This window comes from Rhipicephalus microplus, chromosome 5 (genome assembly GCF_043290135.1).
Source record: "Rhipicephalus microplus isolate Deutch F79 chromosome 5, USDA_Rmic, whole genome shotgun sequence".
Taxonomy (NCBI): domain Eukaryota; kingdom Metazoa; phylum Arthropoda; class Arachnida; order Ixodida; family Ixodidae; genus Rhipicephalus; species Rhipicephalus microplus.
Window position 1 is genome coordinate 184,448,856 of NC_134704.1, and position 15,894 is coordinate 184,464,749.

The following is a 15,894-nucleotide window of genomic DNA, read 5'->3' on the forward strand; positions in this document are numbered from 1 at the left end:
TTTGTGGGGTTGATAACTAAGTGATTACTGCTGCACTAATTCATGAGGGCACTTCATGCAAGATTTAACTTTGAAACAAGAGCATCAAAGTTTTTATCAGATGAACATATTGTTGTGTCATCAGCGTATAGAACACAGTGACCACAGTCAAAAGAGCTAGGAACATCAGGAAGATCATGCATTTATAAAATAAATAGCAAAGGACTCAGTACTGAGCCCTGCGGTGCTCCTTGGTTAACATATTTTGTTGTAGCGAATACCAAATTCCAAGAACTCCGGTTTGTTCCCTAATCCACTCTGCTCTCTTCTTGTCTCTTAAGCTTACACCTATCATTGTTAGCTTGAATCCTCTTTGTAATCCTCCAGGTTTCTGTTCCGTAGGCAAGTACGGGTAAAGCTGTAGGTGCACACGCGAGGACAAAATCCCGCTTCTCCGCGGACCGAAGTGTCACGTGATTCGTTTTATCCGGCGCCGCAGCAGAGATGTCGCATGCACCCTGTCTCACGGGATCCTTTTGCATACTTTCAACTCCTATGCTTGTGCAGCGCGCTTATGCAGGCCGCGCATGTCTCACAGGCCTAGCGTTGTGAATAAAAACCTCCAATCCACCACAAAAACCACAAAAAAACTACTGGGCCTTTTCCACTGTCGCACCAAACACGCTCATTATTTGCCGTAAAACTAAAACACGCGGCTTTTAGGCTGGCAGCCTGCTTTCTAGTCACGCCGATTCGACTTATGTTGACAGACTTCACGCTGAATCCTCTCGATCGAGGGCAGACGATCGTCACACGGACGGATCGAAATAGCGGCAACGCATTTCCATCCGTGCAATGAGCGGCGGAGAGCGGATGAAGCGAGGGCGAGATGTTTCGATGACGCGCACGTTATGCCGATGTCCGTAGCCACTACCGCGCAATAGGAAAAAAAAAACAGCACCAAGAACACAGTGACGCCCGGACCCGGGTCCGCTGTGTGGCAGCCCAGCATTCCACCACTGAGCCACGCCGGTTTTTTTTCCTTATACTGAGCCACGCCAGTCATTGGAAATTTCTGTGAATCATGCCTTAGGCAGGCTTGATGTCGAAAAATAAATCGCGTTATTATGAGTAATCAAGCGTTTTAAAACAGCAAAAGAACACCGAGGCGTCACACAATGAGACTAGCGCAACGAGTGGGTCGTCCAATGCTCTTACCTATTACACAAGCTTGTTTTTGATCACCTAATAAATGTGATGCATACCCACTTCAGGCATAAATTGTTCATCGTCGTCAGCCACTGCGTAAACAATGGCAACAATTCCTTGCAAGTGCTAAGCGGATACAACCCATCTCAGAAAAATGGCGAAAAATAGGAGAGTGAATGCTGGTCTACTACCCAGAAATTCATTTAAATAATGCCGTAGAGGGTCCCCTGAAAGTGTGCTTGCAGCACAGCAGTTACCAATGAGTGTTAAAAAAAAAGGCTCTGAAAGGCCGCTCATCTAGCTTTCGCTGTGACAGCGCTACGCCTTCCGTGCAGGTCCGGCGTTTTTTGTGAGTGTTCCATTGTTTGCAAGCACCTTGACGAATCCACTCGGTCAATCGTTACATCGGGTACTATTAATAAGCTGAATGACAATTGTGTAACTACGCTGTCACTCACACTGACAAAAAATATGTTTTTGCTCAATGGAAATATGTCAGCACATGCTTGAGTACTGGTTAAATGTAATATTGCGTGTTATTTAGATTCAAATAATTGATTGGTAGAAAGTTAGCCTCTGTATGTGTCCTTCTCGTCTTGTCCTGTTTTGAAAAAAAAACGAATGAAGCCTGAGCTAAATAACTTCAAATATGTCGTACCAACAAAGCTAAAAGTCAGCTCTTCCTGCTCCTTGCTGCGATAAGGTACGATGCGTCTGTGGGCAGATCTCTTAAAACACGTAATACAAAGGCCAAACCAAATGAGCCATTTTCGCGGCTTTAAGACAGCGGGCGCGTGGCCTTCGACACGTGGCGCCTTGGTTCGTATAGACTTGGTCACGATGCGCGCACTGTTCCACGCCGTGACTTACGGCACATGTTACCTCGAAGATTTTCCGCTAGAAAAAGCGCACACGAAGGGTACTGGCCTTGCTTTGACAAATATATATTGTCAGAGAAGTATCCCGTCGCGCGCCAAGACATGCAAGGTCACTCGGTGAACGGACGGCGCATCACACGTGTGCGCGTGGACTGTCACTCCCGGCTACGCAATTGCTTCTGGATAGCAGCACGCACACTTAGGAATGAAGATCGGCCGAGGTTGTAAGCGTACGCCGTGCGCGGTGCGATGCGCTGGCGACTGCCTCAGCTGGACTTGATGCAATCACCGGAACGTGTGACCTTTGCGGTTACCCCATCCTCTTTAGTCATTAAGAGCAATACGCTTGCACTTCGCATTTCGTACGGGCGTCCCCTATTCAAAGAGCTTCGATTGCAGGATAGACGTTTGTAGCCGACCGCAAGAACTGTCTCCGGAACGCAGCATCATAAAAACTAAAGTGTACAGTGCACTCGCGCCTGCTGCAGGGCTGACGACCGGAAGGATTATCTTAATCGAGCTTGGGGTTACCAGCTTCGTTGATATCAAATTACAAAAGGCTGACTCCAGTTTCACCTGCAGCCATTGAACGCAGTGTGGCTATTCCGGACATTTCTAGATTTTCTAAATGCTGTCCTATTTCGTAATGGCGGTATTTTGTTGCAATTACAGAAAACATAGCAGGTCTCTGGGCCAATCGGAGTTTACCAATGGCGAATTATGATAGTATGGAAGAGTTATATGTGGCGCCGGGTGGTTGTTTATTTTATTGCCTGTTTGTGTATGGCCAACAACATCGTGTGTTTGGTGTTGATAGCGGCATTTCAATTTTTTTTGTCATAAGTAAATTTTAAGTGAATAGATGATAAAGAGAAGTCTAAATTTAAGGGCTCGTTTTCTTTTTTATGCTCGATATATATGATAACTAACAGACGATGATGAAAGGTATAATATATATTGTTATATTTTTTTAAATTACAAAGGAAACAATGCACACGGGACACTAAAAAGAGTCTTGCCTTTGCCGAGGTCGGACTGTACAGAATTTTCACCTTTCAGTGGCATATTCGAATTTCTCGGAGCCATAAATGAACGTTGATATTGTAAGGGGAAGTGGTTATGTTGAAAGAAGGAATAGAAAAGAAAGGTGAGCCCCGTAACTGTCTGCTTCAGGTGGCGATACCTCAACAGTAGCTCACAAAGGATGGGGGTGAGGAGGTATAAAAGGATAGGAATAAAGGTGTAGAGAGAAAAAAAGAGAGATGAAGTGAGCGTGAAAGCGTGAGAGCGACGTTGGTAATGTGAGCTATGTTATATATAAGTAGATTTGTAAAGTGTTTTGTAAGTGCATTTGCATATTTGTTGAATATTATGCATCACCGTGCTCTCTGAAGCAGTAGTAGAGAGGGCATTCACGATATCGCCACATCGCACATAGGCTGTTTATGATCGACATAACACAATCAGATTGATTTGTGGGGTTTAACGTCCCAAAACCACCAATTGATTATGAGAGACGCCGTAGTGGAGGGCTCCGGAAATTTTGACCACCTGGGGTTCTTTAACGTGCACCCAAATCTGAGTACACGGGCCTACAACATTTTCGCCTCCATCGGAAATGCAGCCGCCGCAGCCGGGAATCGAACCCGCGACCTGCGGGTCAGCAGCCGAGTACCTTAGCCACTAGACCACCGCGGCGGGGCATAACACAATCAGCGAAACTCTTAATGGTCAGGATAGAACTTATACTCTAGGACACGCAGAAGAAAATTTGCTCCTGGTTTTTGATGCCCACATTTTAACTGCTTTGCTGTTTCAGCCTACTTAGAGGAGAGCGGTGAAATTCGTATTCGTAAATTTTGACTGTTCTAAGTTCTATGCCTTTTTACTGACGTCTGTTGATGTGTTTCTTAAAGGTGTCGTGAAACGAAAGTGAAACTTTCAGTTTCAACTTTCCCTGATTGAATTAAATTTACCCCTACAGAAATGGCATGTAGGGTACTTGTATAAGTTTTATGTAGCCCCATATAAGCATATATGTCAGCATATGTGGTTTCCGTTTACCATATATAAATGTATATCTGGCGGGGTCGGTTCATATACGGGTTTAAGTACAGCCTTATATGGACGGTTGCCCTGTATAAAGAGTCAAACCGGCCTTATAAGGCACGGTCAAACCATATATAACATATCAAGTGGATCCTTATAGGTGGAAGTGCTCCCTTATATGAGGAAAACCAGGTATATATATAGCACTATGATCACACACTTCTATGTGGACATCCATATATAACTATTCGTGCACAAAGGTTACCTGCTTATTTTCTACAACAACAAGAGTATTATATGCATTGTTTCTGCATTGCAAAAACAAACAAAATTTTAGGTCAACTTTGTGTACGTGATAGTGGCAACTATGCATGCATTCATTTATTTCAACTTGTAAAAGTTTTTCATTGAATTCAGGTTTGAAAAAATAAGTTGGAATTAATACGACGTAAATAATTTATACGAGAGCAGACATGTTTTACAAGGAAGGAATCATGTCACATCACAAAACATATTGAAGTTCTCAAACCTCTCTACTCCTATAGAGCAATCCTATATAGTATTATGTAAAAACGAAATGCATGCAACTTATATTGTTCACATTATTGCAATGTTTGGAGTGGCAGCAAGAAATGGTAATTTCAATGCGCTTTAGCTTCCACATCGGCTGAAAAATTGCTGTATATTTAAAAATTTTGATGGCTACATGCTCCCTTCATGTAACAAGATTTCAGTTAATCTTGTTTACCCCCATCTGCGATTGCTTTGAGCGGCCACTCACCATATTTGCATGTGCAGTGCGATGTTTAAGGGAGTATCTTTAAAAACGAAAAAAGAACTTATGTGAATGCAACTCGCAGGCGTTATTATGCTTAAATTCAAGATGGAAGTTGTACTAGTTTATTACAAAAATGCATTTGGCGTTTCCTTTGGCTACGTATAACGTTCGGGGCTGTGCAGATAGTAAATTTATGGAAAATTTTATGAGTGCACTGGTGTAGCGTTTCCAAGTGTCAAATATATCTCACGTCATAAACACTTAACGAGCAAACGTTAAGAAGGGTGCAACTGACTCACACATGATACACATTTATTGGACCGTATATTGCAACTGTTAACGTAGGCTGCCGAATTCACAAAACTTCTATTTTGTGTGGGTGTGTCATTCTTTAGTCGAGGTCGCACCTGCCCTCGTCAGAATTAGCCTAAACATTACCTTGCGAATACAATAAATGACACATTTTTGCGAATAAGGGCTGGCATGATGCCTAAGCCAAACTCTACATTATGTAAAGCACACTCCAAGGTGCAGCCGCGTAATAATTAAAACTGCTTGTGAACATATCCTTTCAACACTAACACTGCGGTGCATTTACTTATAAATTATGTACGCCGGTACGTGTACCCACCAAAATGTGCAATCACACACTTGCGTATTGAGGTTAATAGACACCAGGACCTTTGCATTTGCTTCAATGTGGCCAGATATTTTCGGCCTTGAGAGAATGAATATGAGTCTGTTGTTGTTTCTGTTGTTTTGTTGTTGTTGTTGTTTATCAGAAAACGTCCTACGTGTCGCTTCCACGCTCTGTCAATACTGTGTTGTTATATCAGATTTTTGAGATCACATATCTTGGTGTTCTTTCTGATAGCATCCAGGTTTTGTTCTACTCGGATTATAAGTGCTGCCATGCGAGGCCTTCGTTCTCTCTGTGTTGACAGATTATCTCTCGAGAATCCAGTTCTCCTATAGCCTTCTACAAATTGTACACCACATGTGTCTTTCCCAACATGAGTACATATGCAAATACGATCTGGAATGGCCCTGCTAATTCTAGCAGTAATGCCACTGAGCGATTCCTGGAAAAAAATCATAAGCATTTGCCCCGATCGTTTCGCTAGACTCTTTTCAACACTGCTAGAATATTGTCTTTTCCATCACTTAACTGCTGACGAAATCGCGCTGAGCTGTTATTTCTCTACAAGCTAGTTCAGAGTAAGATATTCTGCCCTTCTCGGTCGTAATAACTTTCATATTCAGCGTAAGGTATCTAGTGAGAATCGACCATTGCATGCCCTTATTTTGTGTTTCACTACTGCTGCAATTTACTCAAGATACTTACGCAGCGCTCAGGAATGTACTTCGCTTTACGTGGGGCAATCGTGGACGAACGTGGAAGTGTTTTTATGTGCGTGTGCGCGTTTATGCCGATGCAATGGGATCGTCAACATTTCGGGCAAAAAAAAAAAAAATAGATACCCATGCTTGCGGGCAAACTTTCCTTCGCAACTTCTCCCAAAAAGAGCACGAATGGACGTGGTGGCCTTAAGGTGTGAGTAGGTTATCTGGATTTAAAGGCTCTGTGAAAGACAAATCTCGGTTAAATCTTAAAGTAAGTTCATCATTTTCATTACCATCGCACATTCTTCGGAAATATAATGATAAATAAGAAAACATAGCGCATTGCATGCTTCTTGAGTAAATTACTTCATAGTAATTGTGGTTACGCGATTACGCTGTTTCGTTTAAGCGATACGACAACACTTTTTTCTCTCTTTATTTCAGACAAGGCTCTATTTAATCGGAAACTCTACACCAGCAAAATAGGCGTTTCTTTTGTATTGTAGGTTTCATAAATATATTGATGTAAATAACTGTTTTGCATTTTTCTCCTTTTAAAGCTTGAGGAAGTAACAAGGATAAATTACAACTCCCCGCCATTGCAAATGAAAAATAGTTGGATATCTTCACCTCATGGAGAATTATGAGCCCGCGTCTTAATTTGTCTGTCTTCGCCTACTTTTCCTTGTTTTTATAATTACACGTGCTTTGGTAGGTACACGCACTGAAAATGTTTTGCTAGTTTGCTTTGCTACTTCAAAGCGGGGTGCAGTCCTCCCGGATTGAAACGGGACAACTTAGAAAATAGCCCGAAATTTTTTTTCTACTGTGTACAGCTCGGGTCCAATAGGTTTAATTTCAGCTGGAATGCGTGCATCACAGCCAACATTATTGTTACAGATCTCGCAACATCGCGTGGTTATCTTGAAGAATCGCACATGCCCGTATACATAGTTACGCAAAGTAATGTGATGTCACGTTTTAATCCGTGAGCATTGTACATAATTTTACGCAATCCGGAAAATAAACTCGTCTGATGCATTAGGGCTTGCTATTGTAAAAAAAACTGGGGGACCATTAAGCCCTCTTATTCAGAGTTGAACGCGATAGCAATATTCTGTGTCGTGTGCGCAATTCAACCACTCAATGTGTACTTTTTAGTCTATGATGTTACTTGAACAATTTTAATTGTGGAGTAGTACTGTGTATTTAAGAAAGTTGAAAGTGTGTTGTCTCAATGAAGGTTTTGCACATGGTTGCATTTTTTGTAGAGAAGGGTAGCATCGTTTAAACCACGAGCAATAGTATGTTATCTTAACTGAGTTGGGCGAAAAAATTGAAGTACGAAAGGAAGCCACCCGGACGCGTGCAGTGAAAAAAAAAAGATGAGATGAGCAGACAGGTTGTAATAATGATGCGCTTCCAGAAAAGCTACCTTCGCGGCAAGCCAACATAACCGAGCATTGCGCGACACATGAATCACCAGCTTTGTTGATGAGATACGCCTCTTGAATTTCCCGCACAACCTTGACCCTGAATCTAGCTTTGCCAACCGTATCATCAAACAAGGGTGGGCAGTCACACTCGCTACAATGCGATTAGTGGTTAGAGCATAGTTGTTCTTTTGGAAAAGCTTTGCGATCCATAATTATAATATTGAATAAAAAATAATACTTCACACACGGCAGCGGAGTACCGTACGATGTCCGCACGGTGAAAGAGAATGATTAGATATCTGCTTATCTAATCATTTTTTTTCGCCTCACGTGTTTTCGTGACCGCATCTATATCTCTGTTTTCTCCGATAAAGTTTCAGTTAGTGTGCGCTGTGTCCATATGACTTCCTTTTGTACTTCAGTTTTTTCGTGCAACTCAGTTAAGACGATTTACCAACTCGTCCAGCAGACCGGGATTCTCAATATTAGTACAGTATCTAGAAATATACCACCTAGTGTGCTGAGCGCGGGCTAGGAGATGGCCCCACAGCTGATGACTGCCGGCAGCGCCCGCATGGTGCACTGCTCTCCGAGTGGGTGCATTTGCGTTCAATCCTTGCGCTCCGTAAGCACTACGAAGCCTGCAGGAGGCCGAGCCGAGCGAAGTCAGCTAATATTTTCCTGCATTTTCGGAGTGTTTTTACATAATGCTTTATTGTAAAGAACTACTCGATTGCTTTCACAGTACTGGCGCTTTGCAATACCAAATGAAGATCATTTCATCGCACACATTTCGCCATCCGCTACTGCCCGCAAAAAAAAAAAGATGCAGATCGCACGTAACTCGGGAATCAATGCTATGCAAGGTGACTCTCTTGTAATTTTTTATTGAGTGAAACATTATGAAGTGAAGCCAAATATATGCACGAAATTGGATACGCAACACTGGAACTAGCATTGGCGTTTAACGAACATTTCGCTCTTCTTGCAAAGTATTTCCAAGACCCCAAGTTAAGAGGCTGATCGTGAGGGCACCCAGACGTAGGCGATTCGACAGATAAATAGATAGATAGATGTATAGATAGATAAATACATAGGCAGACAGACAGACAGACAGACAGACAGACAGACGGACGGACGGACGGATGAACGAATAGACAGATGAACGAACGGACGGATAGACAGACAGACAGACGGGTGGACAGACAAACAGCCGGGTGGACAGACGGATGGACGGACAGACAGACAGACAGACAGACGGAGGACGGACAAACGGATGGACAGACAAAAAGACGGACGGACGGATAGACGAACAGACGGACAGACAGACGGATGGACGGATGCAAAGATTAACGGACGGACAAATAGATATATAGATAGATAGATAAATAGATAGATAGATAGATAGATAGATAGATAGATAGATAGTCGAAGTGGTTGCAGCACACAAAGAAATTAATTTAAAAAAGAAACATTGACAGTATAACCACCAGAGTTATTTTTTAAAGTGTGCTTTGTTCTTGAGAGCAAGAATTATCACAGATCATAAATTTTTACCGCTTAGCCTCAATTCTATTAGGATTCTAGTAAAACAAAGAACATGCCAATGAATAATGTGACACTCGCCGCATGTGATACTCAAAACGTAGTTGGAAAGGGAGTCCAACGTTGACATGGGAAAAAAACTGTGTGAATGAAATTCGAAAGGGTATTTTCCATTTTTTAGATAAATAAGAATATTTGAAATTTTGCTTAAACGGTGATTTCATTTCCGACTCCGTTCACCCTAATCCGAAAAGATAGTTCGGTGGAGTCACGCTCAGAATGTTTTTCTCACACGACAGCCTTCAGATTCAGCCTTCTGTCTGCCCTCTTGATCCAACTTTTTCATTCAGGAAACCATGGTGGATCCGTTAGGGCGGGGAAGCAAAACACCTTTTCCTTGTTCAACCGATAACTTCTTTGACACAGCGGCACAATACACGTCCTTTCTTTGCATTGGCGCTTAGCTTTTAACATCTCAGGGTGTTGCAGTGTACATATAGCGCCGTCGAACTTCACAGTAAATAAGATGGCAGCTGTCACACACTGATTTTAAACGTTTCGAGGCTCCGGCAGCAACAGGACGAGAGCACTGACCTCCACTAGGGAGCTGGATGGCGCTTAGAGCGCGCCGGCTTGAAGCCACCGGAAGCCGGCGGCATTGTCCCGGAAGCCGGTGCTTGCTCCCGCCTGACTGCTGCCGGCGTGCGTGTTTTCTGGACTTCTCTCAAAAGAATGCCTGCCTGCTGTGCTGTTAATTGCACAAGCAGGCCAGAAAAGTCTTCTGGAAAGACGTTTCATGCGTAAGGGCCCTTAAATAATTCTTAATTCCCCGTAACTGACTTGCACGGAGCATGAGCACGGAGCATTTGCGATGCGTTGAACGGCGTGTTAAAGCTGTCTGGTATTTGTCTTGCAGGTTTCCGCGTTCCCAGCCCCACTTGTACCAGCAGTGGGTTGTTAACCTCAAAAGGGACCAATGGAAGCCATCTCCAGACAGCAGACTTTGCAGCAGCCACTTTACCGAGGCGTGTTTTGACCGCTCGGGTTCAAGGACGCGTCTGAAAAGCGACGCCATCCCAACGCTGTTTTCTTTCCCGGAACACTTGCAGAAGACGAGACTTCTTCTTCTCTGTGCACCAATCATTACTACGCAAAGTCATGGCTTGCAAGAAGATCTTTCCCGGATGTAGCTTCTCACATGCACGGCAAAAGTGATATATACCACTGCCCAAGGCCACACACCTGGGTGATATTTGAGACGGCACGCTGTGCGCGCTTTTGCGACGCCGCTCCGGAGAATTCCCGATAACGCCTTTCTCGCGCGGTAGACTAGCAGTGCGTGAGTGGAAGACGATATCTGCGACCACACTCTCTGTTGTGCAGTCCGAAATCCGAAGGCCTGGAGTGCACATATGTACGACGCTTCATTAAACCGCCGACTGCTATTCGGTTGTGGGAACACTGCAATTGGTGACCTCCCCGGTGGAGCACTTGATTGATTGATCGATCGATTGATTGATTGATTGATTGGGAGGTTTAATGTGCCGATGCTTGACGAGTCATGATTTGGGACCCATGCGGCGCAGAAGCTATGCCTGGCTTACGGTTCTGCGTATATGATCCAAGTTTTAGTGCTCTATTGTAGCACCCGCGGTTTCTCCCTGTTCTTGATTTCGACGTTGCAAGCGTGCTCGACAGTAGAGCTCCGATTGTTGTGGGTCAAAGTGAGCTTTCAGGGCGTCTACGATGTTAAGTGTTGCGGAACCAAAAACATGAAGAAACTGGCCTGACCACATAAGAAGCAACACGTTGTCTATCTGCAGCCTAGGTGGATTGTGTCTCCACATTGCGCTGAACGTTGTCTTGCTGACAACCGTGCAGGCACCATTTTTGGGTGTCTTAACGCTTCTTGGTGCATGCCTTTCCAATGTGTCCGCCATTCTTGCAGTTTCGTCGTTAAAAGCATTATTGATTCCGGACAGATGTATGGTGCGGTGCGGAAACCAGTCCCTTGCTGACTGCTAGCTAAAAAGCACCGCTCGCATGTTTTGCAAGGTGAAGCTGTATTTCAGGGGCAAAGAATCAACGTTGCACGGTTACCAAATGGTCCAGCATGTTCTCGCCTTTTTCTTGCATTATTGCGGTGTTTTGTGTACACAAGTACTTTTTCATGCCTGGATGTGTCACCTGTAACTGCAGCTTCCTTCATGCATGCAAATAAGTTTATTTTATAAGATTTGCTGTTGTTTGTGCATAAATTGATGGTTGAGTTGTGATGGTCACTATAAGGAAAATCATGCCTTTTTTCAGAAAACTCCGAAACGAAAACCACCCAAGGATAGAGCCCCAATTCCTGACTTATCCACGTCAGATGAGGCACCCAGCAGCCCACCAGCACCGCCTCCTGAGCCATCAGGAAGTGTAAGCTTACTTTCAGATTATTGATTGATTGATTGATTGATTGAAGAGTTTAACGCGCCGACACAACGCAGGTGATGAGGCACGCCGTACTGGAGGGCTCAGGAATAATTTTGACCACCTGGGGATATTTATTGTGCGCCGAAATGTCGTACTCACGCGCGTACTTGCTTTTCGCTTCCATCAGAAAAGCGGCCGCCGCGGCCGGGAATCAAAACCGCAACCTCGTGCTCAGCAGCGCAACGCCTTAGCCACTGAGCCACCGCGGCGGGTACTACTTTCAGATAAGCGCTAACAATGAGGTACAAATAAATTGTGAAATATAAGAACTCGAGATTTTTTCTGCCGCCTTCTGGCTGCGTGATGATAGTTACCAATAAGAAAGCTTGATGTCCTGCAGCGCAGTTTTTTAACGGGCTAATGCATGAAAGGGAATACGAAAATTTGAGAACAAATATGGGAAGTCTGATTTTTACTTTTAGTGAACAGGTTTTTGTAGGTTGATTTCTCGTAGATTGACCTTCATTCCGGTTGTTGAGCTTATAAATTTATTATTTGCAGGCATTTGATCACAGCTATGCCGTCCTGGACACTCCAAGAACCCTAAAAAGGAGACTGGAAAAGTGCACCAGTGTCGCTGAAGGCGTCAAAAAGAGGCTGAAGCTGAGCCAGCAACGGGAGCGTCGGCTGAAGACCCGGGTCGCATCACTGAGCGAAATTGTTGACGACCTAAGCCCTTATTGTTACTTGGCTTACTCTTCTAACCACGAGGAAGTATTTACAAAAAAGAAATCAACGAAACGCGATCCAAAGAACAGCAGCACGCCGTCATAACTCGCGTCGCGCGTACCGCGTAGCGCAGCAGACGACCTCCTTCCGGAACAAGCGGCGGCACTTCCGGTGGCTTCGCAAGCTCCCGCTTCGGGTAGCGCCGGTGCGCCATCCAGCTCCCTAGTGGAGGTCAGTGGACGAGAGTAATTTCACGCGTTCGTGCATGGATGGATGGATGGATGGATGTGGCTGTACCCTTTAGATCGGGCGGCGGCTAACGCCACCTAGCCGTAATACTTAGTGAACTAACCATTTCATTTATCTTTTTTTCCTTTAAATAATGAAGTTGAGGATTCGTACTTCACAGTGAAGGGTTTAATTTTCACTCGTGCCTTGACTTCAGCCACCAATCAGATAACCTCCTTCTAGTTAAGTCTACCCGCTTAAAGTCTATTTGGCCCTCGCTGTCCCTAAATCCCAGTGCTTTGAAAAACTCTGCGCCATCATCCTGAACTATAGGGTGAAGCCCTTTACAGAACATTATCAAGTGTTCGGCAGTTTCTTCTTCCTCTCCACACGCACTGCATATTGTGTCGACCCCTTCGTATTTGGCCCGATATGTCTTGGTGCGCAGTACTCCCGTCCTGGCCTCAAACAGTAGAGAACTACCCCGAGTATTATCATAGATCCTTTCCTTGGCAATTTCCTGCTTAAAAGTTCGATAGATCTCTAGTGCGGACTTCTTAATCATGCCCATTCTCCACATGTCAGTCTCCGTTTCCTTCACTTTTTTCTTAACCGATAGTTCTTTTTGGTTTGGCCACCTGCTGTTTTCTAAGTATTTACCAGTCAACTTCCTGGTTCGCTTCCTCCATTTTGTATCGACATTCTTCATGTACAAGTAGCTGAAAACCTTCCTAGCCCAACGCTCTTCCCCCATTTCTCTCAATCGCTTCTCAAATTTTATCTTGCTGCTAGCCTCCCTGCCCTCAAATGATGTCCATCCCATATCACCTTGTACTCCCTGATTTGGTGTATTCCCGTGAGCTCCTAAAGCAAGCCTACCTATTCGACGTTGCTTAATTTCTAATCTTGCTTGAACTTCTGATCTCATGCACAAGACCGCATTGCTGAACGTCAGCCCAGGAACCATGACCCCTTTCCATATTCCTCTCACAACATCATACCTATTGTAATTCCACAGTGCCCTATTTTTCATGACTGCGGCATTCCTGTTACCTTTAGTCGTCACGTATATTTCATGTTCCCTCAGATACTCGGTCCCATTGCTTATCCATACGCCCAGATATTTGTATTTATCTGTCATTTCTAGCGTGACCTCCTGTATTCTAAGCTCACTACTTTCGTTGTCATTGAAAATCATGACTGCTGATTTTTCCCTACTGAATCTAAAATCTAACCTATCTCCCTCATTACCGCAGATGTCCATCAATCTCTGCAAATCTTCCTTGTTGTTGGCCATTAGCACTATATCATCGGCGTACATTAATGCCGGTAGTGCCTGATCAATAAGTTTTCCTTGTTTGACTAAAGAGAGGTTGAAGCCAAGTCCACTTCCCTCTAATTTTGCCTCTAATCCTTGTAGGTACATCATGAATAATAAGGGTGACAGGGGGCACCCCTGCCTAAGCCCCCGTTTTACATCTGCAGGCTTGGATACCTGTTTTTCCCACTTTATAACTACCTTGTTACCTTTATAGACACCCTTTAAAAGATTAGTGACTACATGTTCCACGCCTAGTGTGTCCAGTATTCCCCACAATTCCTCTTGAACCACGCTATCGTACGCTCCCTTGATATCCAAAAATGCTAGCCACAGGGGCCTGTGTTCTTTTTCTGCTATTTCGATGCACTGCGTCAGTGAGAACAGATTGTCTTCCAACCTCCTGTGTTTCCGAAACCCATTCTGCAGTTCCCCCAGCACCCCCTCATCCTCTATCCACGCCTGCAGTCTTTCCTTTATAATCTGCATCGCCAGCCTGTAGACCACTGATGTCACTGTTATAGGACGGTAGTTGTTTATGTCAGCTTTGTCCCCCTTTCCTTTATAGATCATGCTCATCCTGCTAAGTTTCCATCCATCGGGAACTTCACCATCGATTATTATTGTACTTACTGCCTCTCTCAAAGCCTGCTTAGACTTCGGACCTAATGTTTTTATCAGCCTAATTGGAATGCCATCTGGGCCTGTTGATGTACTACTAGGAACCCTTTTCTCAGCCCTTTCCCACTCTTGTTGTGAAAATGGAGCCATTGCACCACTTGATTCGTCTTTGTCTATTGTGGTGCATAAAGTACTTCTTTGTTGAAATATTTCTGTCACCCTTGTTCTTATATATTCAATAGCTTCGTCCCCTTCTAGCCTAGCACCTTGGGCTGTAGTTATAAAGTTCTGCTCTAGGCTCGTCTCATCTCTTAGGGAGTTTAGATGGTTCCAAAATTTCGCAGCTGCCTTTCTATCTTTTTTATGTACTTCTGCCAGCCACTGAGCTCCCTTCCTTCTAATCTTTTCATTGATCAGAAGGGATGCATCCCTTCTACAGCTTAGAAAGGTTGCCCATTTTCTTTCCACATCATCTGTCGGTTCACCCCGCTGCTTAGCATGTCTGTGTTCCCTAGAGGCTTCCTGACGTTTTGCTATGGCTCTCTTAACTTCCTCATCCCACCAACTTTTGGGTTTGTGTCTTCTTTTCCGGGGCGACTTGTCACGCGTCTTAGCAAGCTCTATCTCAAAGAGTCTAATTAGATTCGTGTATGTCCACACTGTCTTATTATCCTCCGTGATTACTTTCTCAATTTGTTTCGTGGCTATTTCAATTTGCCTTTCTGGATAAAAATTTTCCTGTAGTTGCTCATCTTGTCTCCTTCCCACTTTCACTGCTCTTCCAAAACTTAGCTTGATACGTTTGTGATCGCTACCCAGACTTCTGGAGCCACCTTCATCTATGTGCATTTCCCTGAGCTTATTATACATCCTATGTGACATCAGTGCATAATCTATCGTCGACTGAAGCCTTCCTACCTCCCATGTTATTTGCCCTTCACACTTCTCGGTACTGTTGCAAATGATCAAATCAAGCCTTTCACACATATCCATGATCATTTTGCCTGTCGGGTCGGTATACCCATCTATATCTTCTATGTGCGCATTCATGTCTCCTAGTATAATTATCTCGCACTCTCTTCCTAACTCCTGAATGTCCTTTGATATACACTCTACCATTACCTGGTTTTCCTCTCTGGCCTTTGCTCCCGTCCACAAGTACACGAAACCAAGGAGTGTCATTTGATCTGCCACTTTCCCTTTTAGCCATAAATGTTCCTTGCACTCCTGCTTGACCCTTTGCCAGTCTGTACTTTTATGAATGAATGCCCCAATACCACCCCCCTTTCTGCTGCCTTCTGTTCTATTACAATACTCCCACGCGTAGTCAGGATTGCTCGGAGGTTGTTCCATGTCCCTGAG

At 44.1% G+C, this 15,894-nt stretch overlaps 1 protein-coding gene and 1 long non-coding RNA gene across 3 annotated transcripts in view; one reads left to right on the top strand and one right to left on the bottom strand.

The window, feature by feature from the left end:
* LOC142818057 (uncharacterized) overlaps positions 1-13,386 on the top strand; it is a 427,592-nt gene extending 414,206 nt beyond the window's left edge. The window contains exons 3-4 of the long non-coding RNA XR_012895526.1: positions 11,529-11,639; positions 12,198-13,386. This is a non-coding gene — a long non-coding RNA (uncharacterized LOC142818057). The remainder of the gene's footprint in view (positions 1-11,528; positions 11,640-12,197) is intronic.
* Positions 1-15,894, bottom strand: part of LOC119174065 (protein 5NUC) — a 442,987-nt gene that overhangs the window by 376,013 nt on the left and 51,080 nt on the right. The gene's annotated exons all lie outside the window — the stretch shown is intronic.